This window comes from Pelecanus crispus, chromosome 3 (genome assembly GCF_030463565.1).
Source record: "Pelecanus crispus isolate bPelCri1 chromosome 3, bPelCri1.pri, whole genome shotgun sequence".
Lineage (NCBI taxonomy): Eukaryota > Metazoa > Chordata > Aves > Pelecaniformes > Pelecanidae > Pelecanus > Pelecanus crispus.
Genome location: NC_134645.1, coordinates 88,601,428 through 88,615,878, shown reverse-complemented (window position 1 = coordinate 88,615,878; position 14,451 = coordinate 88,601,428).

Here is a 14,451-nt window from a genome sequence, read left to right as displayed (position 1 = left end):
AAAGTTTCTATTAATCTTCATTAATCATTAAGGAAGTCTAAATGACTTCTCAGCTTTAATTGTTCATACTGGTGTCTGTGATGGCTAGGTGATAGTTCTGATTGACAGATAGGTCTTTGGTTGATTTTTCAACAGAAAGGAAAAAATGGAGGAAGTCTTTAGGAGGAAGAACAAGATCCTATTTTAGCCATTTGGAATCTGAGCTGATGACTGGATATCTTCAAGAATGTGTGAGAGATGAAACAGTATTTTGATTTATACAGGAGAAGACAGGTTTGCCCAAAGTGGAACTGTGATTTGTCATAGCAGAGAAAGAATAAAATCAGTTTTCATCTGAAGATAAAATTACCTGTAGAGAGAGAATGAAAAAGAGAGAGAAGGTAATCTAGAACACAGTGTGTAGATCCACCACACTGAGGTTTGTTGTTTGATGAATGTACTGAAAGGACAGTCATTAGAAGCAGGAGAGCATCCAGGAAAGCATCACAGAAGCTAAGTGAGACCAGATTTTAGGAAAGGTCAGTAATATCAAACACAGCTGACAGATTAAGATAGAACAGGGTCTGGCAAAAAAGAGTAATTAGAAATGTGGTAAGAATTGTTTCACTGTACATAAGAGGAAAAGCTGGAAAATAGAGAGTTTAGGTTAGAGGGAAAAAATAAGAAAGGTTTTATAAACAGTGATCAATTAACTCAAAAGCAGAAGAAAGTGAGATCGACTTTTTTTTTTAGTGGAAAGATTAATACTTATGCCATTAGGAGAAAATCAAAATGGAATTGAGAGCTTGTGGATAACAGGAAGGAATAAAAATGAATGATAGGTTTATGGGATTGGAGGGTACCTATGATTCAAAAGGTAAAGAGAAGAAAGGGGCTGCTTCTGAGACAGGATAGTGGAAATAAGGGTAGGTAGGAAGTCATCCTGTATTTTATCAAATTATATTCTGTACAGATACTGGTTCAAAATTATGTATATATGTTTATTTTGTTCTTCAAACACAGATTACCTTAAAATATTCTCTTGGGTTGTAACAATTTTTTTGTATGGTACCATGAGGTATTTTTGGAGAAATTCTACAAAAAGAGGAAAAAAAATAAAAATGCTAGCTTTTACTTCCCACTCATTTATATATAACACACAGCCAGGTAATTCTTAAGAAAAAGATTTATTCACAGCAATGTGCTAAAACATTTCTTGGAGTGCTGTGGTTACACTGAGAATGTATGCTACTGACACGGAAGTAGCTAGAAATATTGGAGTATATAACATTTCTTGAATACCTCTCTTTAATTTTCATCCGTAACTTTATTGAGCTTAGATTTACATATTAGAAAACACTGAGGCACAGCAACTTTTAAAGGGATTCTGCACAAACCAGGCTTTCCCCATGAGAAACAATCTGCATACCTATATTTCTGGGCTGCATTCTCAAACACTTTTGGAGCAAAGTAAGTATAACAAAGTGCTCCTCGGGACTGGGAATGAATCCCGCCTCACCATCTGTTACTAATTTTGGAGCTGAAGACCCCATGCATTATTAAATCACTAAGTTAAAAAAGTTGTGTTAAGCTGGTGTTAACCCACTACAGTCAGGAATGTTAAAGTTCAGACTAGATTTGGGACAGGGTGTCAGTGGTGAATAGATTCTTAACTTTATATATAACCTGATTTAGATCTCTTTGGGGCAGAAGATGCTATATTTTATAAAGAATTGTCTCACATTGTTGTGACGAGTACTGAAGTGGTCTTGAACAGTAGTATATTGTATTCGGTCTTTGCCATAATACCTTCGTACAGTGAAGCAGCTGAACAGTGAATTACCAGTTAAGGGTATGCCTTCAGCTGTGTCTGATATACGGTGCTATCTGAGCTGTGTCTTTGTGATGTGATGGCTTTAAAAGGCCATCCATTGCTTCACACAGGTCAACTTTTTTGGCCCTGCACTACACTCTTCATCTTTTCGTAAGCACCTCAACAGGGCTGCAGAGACAACACTGCAGGAGATGATGATTTCATCTTTATTTGGTGAAGAGCTCCATAGTATGGCAATAGTCCAGAGCATTGCATGGGACTGAGTCCTTCATTCTGAAGTTCTCTAACTTAGTATAAATAGAGGTACACTTTCAGCCTGAGTAATTTATAGGTTTACCTTCTTTCTCTGCAGGATTTCCCAGAAGAAATACAACCAGAAAGCGCTGGGCTTGCTGCACCTGAGCTATACAGATGGCCTGCATGTGTGCATAGAATCGGATGCATTGACCTGCCCATATGTAGCCGATATGTCTGTGCTGCTTCTCCAACTGAGCTGCCAAGCATCTGGAATTCTCAAAAAAATGTCCAAGATACTTGAATTCCACCTGGACACCATTTCCTGGAGGAAAAAGAGGACATGTCAGGAAAAACCTGGACATATGGCAGCCCTATTACAATCAGAAAAGTTAACTATGAAAACAGCCCATTAAAATAAATTGTGTATTTTGTATTCTCTGTCTTGTGTTGGAAATGTAGCATACCTGACAATGTGATTTTAGAGTAATTATTTATTGTTTATTTTATCGCTTTTATCACAGAAATTAAAAATAGACATAAGGATGTTCTGTTACAAGGCATTGGATTTGCAGGCTTCTTCAATGTTGCTATTTTCTATAATATGGAGTTATATTTTTTCATGCTCTTCCCAAGGGTCATTATTACATCTAGTGTGAATGTGTATCCACAATAATTTAAAATAGCTATAGGGGATCTGCAGCTCCTACTGCAGTTACAAAGCAAGCTCACTGAACACTTATCCAACATCAGTATCTTTTGTGTTTTATATGTATGAAAAGCAATCACTACTTTTCACTTTGCAGCATTAAGGTAATGGCTCCTTTGAACATGGACACCCTGTGTTGTAATAATAGTACAGATTGCATATTATGAACCTGCAGTACTCAATTCAAAGTAAACATCCCAATGGCAAGTAACTTCTGAGAATGTGCAGTAGTTGCTTTAAAACCACAGCATCTTGCCCAATTTAAATTACTTAAACTGATTATTCTATATTCCAGACTAATTGCCTGCAAAATTTCATTATAAAAATCACAGCTGTTTTCTGGTGCATGTGTGCATGGAATTTTGTTTGTTTGGTTGTTTTTTATTCATTTGAGAAAAGAGAAATATGTGTCTGAATCACAAAATTTTTGTTCAGTTTTCAGAGCCACATTTATTATAGAATGTTTAACACAGAATCAGTTTAAGCCTACTATGCCTTATAGCCTGACCTTCTATCCACACTGCCTCTCTGTATAGACCCTTCCCACATATTGTTATGGAATACAATGCTATATATGTTAATATGCTATATTGCTATACATCAATGCCTGAAGAGACACATGGCTTCAAAACATGCTGACTCAATCTGGGCATAATTTATATAAAAAATGGACAATGTCTATTCTTATTTGCATATAGAGACCCACAGACATCTTCAGATATGAATCAGAAAATCCATTTGACATCAGTGGAAGTACATACACTAAAACTAGCATATGGTCCGCAGTTCATGGAAAACAAGTGTTCTGCCCACACTTTTCTAAAGAGACACACATACACACACTCAGGGCCTATGCTTTATACTTCCATCAGCTGCAAAATGGAATAAATTTAATTAGCAAATGCCTTTTTATATTCTTTGTTTTAATCTGGATCTCTACTCAGAAAGATTTAGTTGTGTTTTAACTGAGCATTCAGAGAGAATAATAACTAACACTTTGCATAGAATAAACTGCTGACAAAGAACTAAATTTACCAGAGCGAAATATGACTGATGCCTTAAAAGTCCACTTCTGTTTCCTGTATAGACAAGGGTAAAAGTTGCTGCTTACATGAATGCCATTAGCTGCAATAGCAATAATGGTGATCATGGTATGTGAGCGAGATAAGTCTGTGGGAGTTGTGCCTTATATAGCAATTTCATCCAATCAATGAATCACTTATTTCTGTGCCATTTCTCCAACTGCAGGCAGTGTCAGCTCCCTCCATAAAAGGCTACGAGTATTCACAATGTAACTGCAGTTACTACCCTCCCAGTGACTGGAGACAATGTTCTGGTAGGCACTACTAGTGACTTTTCAAAAACACCTGCATGACTCAGAAGTTTGAAAGTGGCTTAGACACTTAGGAAAGTCAATAGAAATTATGCACCTCAGGGCCAGATTTTTAAAGGCTACTATCTTCCATTGATTACAGGAATTAGGAACCTAAATACCTTTACAAATCTGGCACAAGAGGCTAAATCACATTTGAAAGTCAATAGGAATTAGACTCCTAAGTGCCTAAATCAAATGAAAAAAAGACGTGTTTTAGGAGTGAGAATCTTTATAATTATATTCCCGCTAGTGTAACTGCAAATGATGGGTTCAATTATTCCACTTAGGCACAGCTCAGAGGAAGAAAGTGGTATGAAGTTGCAATGCCCCAGAGGAAAGCAACCGTTCCTAAACTCTTTCAGGAGATGCAGCATACTGCTTCATGAATTTTTGGCTTGTGAGAGAAAGAAATCACTGTTTTGTTTTAAGCAGTTTTCTTCAGACTGTCAGGATAAGGACTAATGATTCTATTGGCCTTTATTTCTATTTATAAAATGATGCATTTTTTAAAAAATGTACTGTTTATTATGTCTTTACAGTTCTGAAAACTGATATAATACTTAACAAAAATAGAGTAAGATATTTTCCTTGAGTCCATCAACTTACAATATAGGGACCAAATCATATCATTATTTGAATGTTGTCATGTATGCTCCAATGAAGTAAATTAGTAGGACTGAGAAGTTACATTTTACTCAGTACAAGTACTCACTATGCGCAAATGTGCAAAATATGGCCATAAGTAAATAGAGGCAACTAAGATAACATATGAAACAAGACTATAAAGGAGTGAATGGAAGAAGAGAAAATACCAACAAGATAGTAAAAAAGATTTTTGGTAATGCCTTGAAAGGCAAATAAGTATATATCAGTGGCACAGAATTCTTTTGTTTATAATTTTACCACAATTACATAAGAGAGTTAGCCCACCACTACTAATAGGACAGTGATTATATGCAAAGGTCATCTCTCTTCTCATTAATCAAGGAATTAACAGTGATTGAGATGATTCGGGAGAAGGCTAGAATGAGAAGGGGCTAATTATTCAGAGAAGGGAAGAAAAAAAACAAGAAACATCAAATATTGCAAAAATTAATGAGACTCCAAAATGAATACCACATTCATTTATAGCATTATCCCATCTGGGAAAAAAAAAAAAGAAAAAGAAATGTGCCATCCAAGCTATCAGTACCACATGCAATAAACTAAATACTTTTAAACTGCTCATTTGGAAGACAAATTATGGGAGCCAAGGATGGTATATAACGAAAGATATGTAAAGGAGGACTATAAAATCATACACTGTATAGCAAAAGTAAATCAGGAACTATTATTCACCATGTCTCACAATGCAGCAGTTAGGGACAATCCAATGAAATGAGCAAATAGCAAGTATAAAGCAAAGAAAAGGAAGACTGATTGTTTTTCACACAAAGTATTATTACACTGTATTACTTTTTGCTATATATATTTGTAGAAGTGAAGTGTAGGGTTGGTCAAAATGGGGTTAAAACAAATTAATGATGAAGAGGTCACCTGAGAGTTTTAAACCTGTTAACATAAATGTTAAATCTGAAAATCCCTAACTGATAACTGCCAGAATCCAGCTAGCAGGTAGAAGAGGCAATGTGGGAAGAAAAGAGGAAAAAAGCACCAGAAGAAAGATTATGTATACCTTATTCTTATGTTCTTCCCTTAACATAAATTAGCAGCTGGTGCTCCTATTGGTTCTTTTTCTTATGGACAGGTTCATGCCTAGACATCCTGTTCCCAAAGGCAAGACAGAGAAAAAAAATCCTAGAGTGAGCAAAATGAGTGTAGTGTAAATAATAAATAGAAAATTAAAAGATCACAAACATAAGGGCAGGGAAACAGCAGGAGACACCAAGCAGAGTCCCCCAAAAGCACTCATTGCTCCTTGGAAGTATCATCCAAGGAGCAGATGGGCACTGCCCACTGATGCAATGCATGGAGATGTGACAGGACAAAACAACAGAAAATAGAGTCTGCAGTTGTCCCCTTTCCCTGTGCAACTTCCTTTTCCTGGTGCCAGGAATGGCCAGGGCCAGCAGGAAGGTGATGAGGAGGTGCTGGGGCATGACAGGGCCTCAAGCCTCACAGGTATAAATAAAAGGAAAAGAAGAAAAAGGTAACTTCAATAAGGGTTCTTGAGGAGGTGGAAGAGGGACTGCAGCTGGTGTACGTGGTACACATTCGCGCCATGGTGTCCCTCTCGCTGCAGGAAATGCAGGGTATGTCAAGAGCTGCTCCATGTCCATGAACACATCCACATGTGGACAATTTTCCATTCATTCACCGTGAAATGTGCAACATGCTGCCCCACAGGCATATCTTACCCTCTTGATAGTTAAAGAGCCTATTAATTAGTGCCTAGATGGGACACAAAAGCAAGGAAACAGAGTGAAAAGATTACGTGTATGACGAAGTGTTTTCACAGCACTGAGACAGTGACAGAGCAGCTACACATCATGAGACCTGCTCATGTGGGGCTGTGGTGTGCTCGTGCTGTCTGGAAGGGCAGAAAGCCAATAAGGGGACCAGCGTAGCCAAGAGTCATGTGTGCCTGAAGGCCACCCTCCTGCAAGGCTTGCCTGAGGAAGGAAGGAATCGAGGGATTCAAGGTGTCCCTCATTTTCTGGAGCAGAGGATGGGGAATGCTGTGTGTCAGACATCAGGCAGTATGGGCCCACGCATACCCTCTGACTGTGGTCCAGGAGGTCTCCAATGACTCCATTCTTCCATATGGCAAGAGGGTCTCTGCCACCTACACATGTAGGTAAGGGTAGGGCAGCAGAAGTTCAGCAAGATTCACCTCTTTGGTGGTAATCTGGAACATAGTTACTCCAAAGATTTTATAGGTCTTATTGGCATGTAGTGTTGGGAACAGCAATGTCAGTTAGATAAAGATTCAGTCTAAGCCTGGCAGTCTTTCTATTCTTGCTTAAAGTCCTCTCACCCTACTTTACCCTTTTATAAAATAAGTCCAGGCTCCCTTTATAGCCAGTGTGGGGAGAGGCACCTTCAAAGAGTGATTTATTTCATCCTGGAAATGGCTGTTTTCTCTCTGAGGCTAAGGTGGATGAACCTAGGCCCCTATGAGAAGACTGCGTAGGAGGAAGCAGTTCCTGGCATATGGAACATTGAAGGAAAAAAGTTCTTATTGCCTGACTTGGTGCTGATCTGCTATAAAGGTAGCTTTCATAATGCAGGATCTAGGTGTCAGATTGTAGTCATAAAAATAAGCTTTCTTCTGCATTTGGTATAAAGAAACATTTCATACCCTTTCAGGCTCCTCTTTTATAGGTTATGGAACAATAGACAATTTAAATTCTATTTGTATTGCTCTATTAATACAATAAAGCCACCCTCTGAGAATTTCCAGTATTGCAATATTTCCACAGTGAGTACTACATTTCCCATAGAAAATAAATCAGAAGTCATGTAATGCTGCAACAGAGTCCTGTCAATACCAGTTAAGAATACAAAGGCATTTATGAGGTGCCGGCCTTCTGATTCCTCAACACAAGGTAACTCAAATAACCCTGAGGTTTGATTTAAAAGCAGTGACCCTCGAAGTTTGCCGCTTAAATATTATAAAAACTTGCTGCTAATTACCAGGGCCATTACTGTCAACAAATCATGGCTTAGAAAAATGAACCTGAGACTGTCTAGTATCCTATTCATATATATAAGATTTATAGTTGCAATTCACATCCTGGCAAATCCTTTCATCTATAAAATGACAGGTGTGATTTAACCATGTCACTTATCTATTAAGCTCAGTGAAATTCCAGGGCTGAATTCCTTCATATTTCTTTTAAGAAGAGAAAGACATTTCAAATAAATTTCTTTTTTTTTTTTTTTTTCCAGTGTAATAAGCTATCCACATTAATTGAGAAAATATTGCATGTGGATTCCACAGTTGTAAATAGAAAAGTAATTAGTGTTTGAAAATCATATAGCTTCAGTCCTTGTAGTTTTAAATACTAAATTGAGTGTTGATCTTGCAAATGTTTGTGTATGTGAGTACAGTGATTAAAGTTAACAATTCTTCTACAGTTTGGTAGATTGGATCTTTTTGTGATATATCCAAGCATTTCCTTTTGTAGATTATGGGATACATACAAAAAGGTTAGCTTGTAAAATAAATTGCTTTCAGTAGCTGCTCATTAAGAGATCTCAAGGTATAATCAGTCATGAAAGGACTTGTTTTCTTTCAGAAACTTGTAAGAGGAGGTTTGTAAGTTTTATTCCTAAATCATATAAATATTTTCCTCTATTCAGATTGCTCATAAAAATGCTGTTAAGCATCTAAATTTACCAGTTACTAAACATACTTATGTTTCTAATTAATATTCAATTTTTAACTTTAAAAAAACAACCATAAAAGATACGAGAATTCTTTTTCCTTTGGGAATTTTAACATTCCCTCCAAATGAGTGATCACATATCACTGAAGAACTAAATTGCTCCCTATCAGTCATCACATATGTTGCTTACAATTATATTTTTCTTTCTATTATTATTTTGCTTTTCCATGCAGAGCAAACAAGATTTCAAACGGTATCCTATAACTAATCAATCTTTTCTGTTAGTCTATGGTACACAAGACTGCCATTGTATTCGGAATACATTGATGTTTCTGTGAACTTGCTTTTGTCTCCTTCTACCATATCATGAGCTCTAAATAGTATAAGCAATAAATTATGTTTCTGATTGCAATAAATAAGTCATAACAATTCTAAGGGAGCATGAGGATTTTCCAAGTACATGTTTATTCGCTTAGTAAATAAGACTTTTCCACAGCTTTTTTTAAATGGATATAAAGAAATCATTCATCATTGGTAAGAAATGCAAAAATATAACCTGTTCTTGAGAGAAGCTGAGTCCCTTTCTTCCTCATAGAATCATTACTTTAGTACAGATTATTGGATTAGGGAATGTAACCAAGAGGTAAAAATTGTTAGCATTAAAGGAAAACATTTCTTCCTTTTGTTCTTGAAATAGTTAATTTGTTTTAATAGAGGAGAAGTTCAGTAACCTTCCAGCTTTGCATTAAACTGACTTCCAAAAGTAAGTGGTATTTATACATATAAATCCCTTTAGTACTAATTAAAACATATAATTATGTGTGCAAGACTTTCCCATGTGCCACCTAGTGAACTGTCTATGATAGCAAGTTTCCAGTCTAGGGAGAATGTTATATGCAGAGGACAGCATGGAAAAAAAAAGACAAAACATAATGAAACTATTAGAGAAAAACAATGAATGGGCTTTCCTGGTTAATGAGGAGAGACCATGGTGGGGTATGTTGTGTTTTGGGGAAGTATTCAGTAAGTATTTAAGGATAAAAACGGTAGCTTTTACTTAGACAGTGATATCATTAGTTTCTGTTGGGTACCTATCAGTGGAATCTTGACAGCTCCACACCACTGACACATACATACCCATTTTTCTTCACTTCTCACTCAGCAATGGCACCTAGCTATAGCGTTCATCAGATCCCTCTGGAGCCAGTTCAATACACAATGTTTGCAGAAAGCTGTCCCAAATAAGACAGAGAGAAAGGTAGAAAGGAAGAAAGAAAAGAAAGAGAGAAAAACAGTAAAGAGGGGAGGAGGGAAAGAGAGAAAGAGAAAAAGACAATGAGAAAGGGAAGGTCCTCTGAGAATATATTTTCCTTTGTTGACTAGAAAGGGATCCGAACAATTGACTAACAATAGATAACTAATTGGTAGACAGCTAAAAACATATGAGATAATTTTCGGTATTAGTGGAATAGTGTTCAAAACAGATGCAAGATAAAAGAAGTGAGCTTACATCCATTATTTTTCATTGCAATAGACCACATGACTATTACCCGTTGCTGGTTGTACAGGTTGGCAGTGATGAGATTGCTGAGAGAAGTCCTAAAGCAGTCAAAACGGACTTCAGGGCACTGGGGCATTTGGTTGCAGGATTGGTAGCACAGGTAGTGTTTTCCTCAATCCCGTCAATGGCAGGAAAAAATGCTGAAAGGAATGGGAAAACTCACCTGATTAACAGGTGTCTCAGAGGCTGGTGCCACCAGTGGAATTTTGGTTTTTTTGATCATGGGGAGGTTTACATGGCACTAGGCTTGCTGGTGACAGATGGAGATCAGCTGTCTCCAAAGGGGAAAAGGGTTCTCACCCATGAGTTGGCAGGACTCATTGAGAGGGCTTTAAACTAGGTTTGAAGGGGGAAGGGGAAATAAACAGGATCACTAGTGAGGAGCCCAGGGGAGGCATGGCAACATGGGGGCAAAATTGATATCCCATCTCAAGTGCATCTACACCAATGCACACAGCATGGGCAACAAACAGTTGGAGCTGGAAGCTCTTGTGCAGCAAGATAGCTACGACTTAGTCACCATCACAGAAACACGGTGGGATGACTCTCGACTGGAGTGCTGCACTGGACGGCTATAAGCTCTTCAGAAGGGATAGGCAAGGAAGGAGAAACGGTGGGGTGGCTCTGTATGTTAGGGAGGGTTTTGATTGTACAGAGCTCAACAGTGGTGATGATAAGGTTGAGTGCTTATAGGTAAGGATGAGGGGGAAGGCCAACAAGGCAGATGTCCTGTTGAGAGTCTGCTATAGACCACCCAACCAGGATGAAGAGGTAGATGAAAAGTTCTACAAGCGGCTGGCACAAATCTCACAATCACTAGCCCTTGTTCTCGTGGGGGACGTCAACTTGCCAGACATCTGCTGGAAATACAACACAGCAGAGAGGCAACAGTCTCAAAAGTTCCTAGAGTGTGTGGAGGATAACTTTCTGATGCAGCTAGTAAGCGAGCCTACCTGATGTTTACAAACAGAGAAGGACTCGTGGGAGATGTCGTGGTCGGAGGCCATCTTGGGCTTAGCGACCATGATATGATAGAGTTCTCGATTCTTGGTGATGTAAAGAGGAGGGGCAGCAAAACTGTTACGATGGACTTCTGGAGGGCAGACTTTGGCCTGTTCAGGATGCTGGTTGGGGAAGTCCCTTGGAAGGCAGTTCTGAAGGGCAAAGGGGTCCAGGAAGTCTGGGCCTTCTTCAAGAAGGAAGTCTTAAGGGCGCAGGAGCGGGCTGTCCCCATGTGCCCTAAGACCAACTGGTGGGGAAGATGACAGGCCTGGCTGAACAGGGAGATTTTGCTGGGCCTCAGGGAAAAAAGGAGAGTCTGCCACCTTTGGAAGAAGGGGCAGGCAACTCAGGAAGAGTACAGGGATCTTGTTAGGTCCTGCAGGGAGGAAATTAGAAAGGCAAAAGCCCAGCTACTGTTGTAAAAGATAATAAGAAATGTTTTTATAAGTACACCAACAATAAAAGGAGACCCAACAAGAATCTCCATCCTTTGCTGCATGTGGGGGGGAACACTGTCACTAAGGATGAGGAAAAGGCTGAGGTTCCTAATGCCTTCTTTGCCTCTGTCTTTAATAGCCAGACCACTTATCCCCAGGGTACTCAGCCCCCTGAGCTGGAAGACATGGACGGGGAGCAGAATTGAGTCCTCATAGAAGGACATACGAGGAAGCAGTTAATGACTTGCTACACCACCTGGATGCTCACAGGTCTATGGGGCCAGATGGGATCTACCCGAGAATACTGAGGGAGCTGGCAGAGGAGCTCGCCAAGCCACTCTCCATCATCTATCAGCAGTCCTGGTTAACAGGGGAGGTCCCTGATGACTGGAGACTTGCCAATGTGATGCCCATCTACAAGAAGGTCCGGAAGGAGGACCCAGGGAACTACAGGCCTGTCAGCCTGACCTTGGTGCTGGGAAAGATTATGGAGCAGTTCATCTTGAGTATGCTCAACAGGCATGTGCAGGTCAACCAGGGGACCAGGTCCAGCCAGCATGGGTTCATGAAAGGCCAGTGTGCTTGACCAACCTCATCTCCTTCTATGACCAGGTGACCCGCCTGGTAGATGATGGAAAGGCTGTGGACATCATTTACCTGGACTTTAGCAAAGCCTTTGACATGGTCTCCCACAATATTCTCCTTGGGAAGCTGGCAGCTCATGGCTTGGACGGGCGTAGTCTTCACTGGGTAAAAAACTGGTTGGGTGGCCGAGCCCAGAGAGTTGTGGTAAATGGAATTAAGTCCAGTTGGCAACCGGTCATGAGCGGTGTTCCCCAGGGCTCAGTTTTGGGGCCAGTCTGGTTTAATATCTTTATCAATGATCTGGATGAGGGGGTTGAGTGTGTCCTCAGTAAATTTGCAGATGACACAAAACTGGGTGGGAGTGTTGATTGCTCGAGGGTAGGATGGCCCTGCAGAGGGACCTGGACAGGCTGGACAGATGGGCCGAGGCCAACTGTATGAGGTTGAACAAGGCCAAGTGCCGGGTCCTGCACTTCGGTCACAACAACCCCATGCAATGCTACAGGCTAAGGGAAGAGTGGCTGGAAAGCTGCCTGGCTGAAAAGGACCTGGGGGTGCTGGTAGACAGCCGGCTTAACATGAGCCAGCAGTGTGTCCAGGTGGCCAAGAAGGCCAACAGCATCCTGGCTTGTATCAGGAATAGTGTGGCCAGCAGGAGCAGGGAGGTGATTGTCCCCCTGTACTCGGCGCTGGTGAGGCCGCACCTGGAATATTGTGTCCAGTTTTGGGTCCCTCAGTACAAGAAAGACATTCAATTGCTGGAGCGTGTTCAGAGAAGGGCAACAAAGCTGGTGAAGAGTCTGGAGCACAGGCCTTATGAGGAGCAGCTGAGGGAACTGGGATTGTTTAGTGTGGAGAAGAGGAGGCTGAGGGGAGACCTTATTGCTCTCTACAACTGCCTGAAAGGAGGTTGTAGTGAGGTGGGTGTTGGTCTCTTCTCCCAAGCAACAAGTGATAGGATGATAGGAAATGGGCTCAAGCTGCGCCAGGGGAGGTTTAGGTTGGATATTAGGAAAAATTTCTTCATGGAAAGGGTAGTCAAGCATTGGAACAGGCTGCCCAGAGAGGCGGTGGAGTCACCATCCCTGGAAGCATTCAAAGAACAGGTAGACGTGGCACTTTGGGACACAGTTTAGTGGGCATGGTGGTGTTGGGTTGATGATTGGACTGATGATCTTAGAGATCCTTTCCAATCTTTATGAGTTCTTGTTTTTACTTTCATTATAAATAATCCAGCCACCAAGTCAGGAAACATGAAAATGTTACTCTACCCTTAACCGCTTTAGTGGTGGACTTGGCAATGTTAGGTTAATGGCTGGACTGGACGATCTTAAAGGTCTTTTCCAACCTAAACGATTCTATGATTCTATGATCATTTGTTCTGGAGCTCCTTGTTCTATATAGTGAGGTAAAAAGATTTGTAATTGCAATGGTCCACATAGCCCTGTAGAAAGATAATACACAGGCACACTGTTTGAATCCTTCCCTGCATCCCGACTCGAAGTATCTTTGTCAAATGACATTACACTCAGCTTCCTTATGCAAAAATCTCTTTTTCCTGTACTAGGGATCACCTTCACTCCTGCACTGTTATACTGACTCTTCCCTTCCCCATAACCCCTGGTCCCAAAATTCACTTCTGTGGGACTTCTTATAGGACTTGGTGTACTCAGCCACCTCTCTCAAACTGCCTCTTATCCCTGTTTATCTTCCATCCTTTCTTCTGATCCTACATGAAGCACTAATCTGCTTCTATACTGTGGATTAAATTTCCTGAAACTTTTTTTTTTGTTTTTTTAATTTGCAGTCCTCTGGATTGCTCTGCCTCTGCTCTACCTTTGTCACTGGTGATGTAAAGCTTTTCTCTATGCATTTTGGCTGGAAATCTCTTTCACCATACTAGTTAATGCACTTCCTTCAGGGACATTTCCAGCAGCAATGAGATTCATGGGGTAATACTGTTTCTAGCCCTTCTGCTGGGAACAGCTATGGCTTCTTCACAAAAGACGCATATCTGGCTTATGGTCCCAAGATTCCAAAACTCTGCAGCAAAAGAATGATTTTCCTATTAACCCCACATAATGTGCCTATTTTCTCACACTGATTAGTGTTTTCATTGACTCAGCTGGCAGTTGTTTCCATTACCAACTTAAAGTCAAAGCTTTACAAAATATTTATGCTCAGATTTCTGTCTTAATCCTTAAATTTAATCCTATAACATTATGTTTAGTTCTGGTTAACATGCAAAGATAGTTGAGCCATGTAGTATTTACAGAATCAATTTAACTTAACATTTAGTAAATCTTCATATTTTACTGTTTTTCAAATTCCTCCGTTTGAAACTTTCTTCCAAATTTGATTAAATTGTTGCTTAAAAAAACTGCTCCAATTTTTCTCCTTTTTT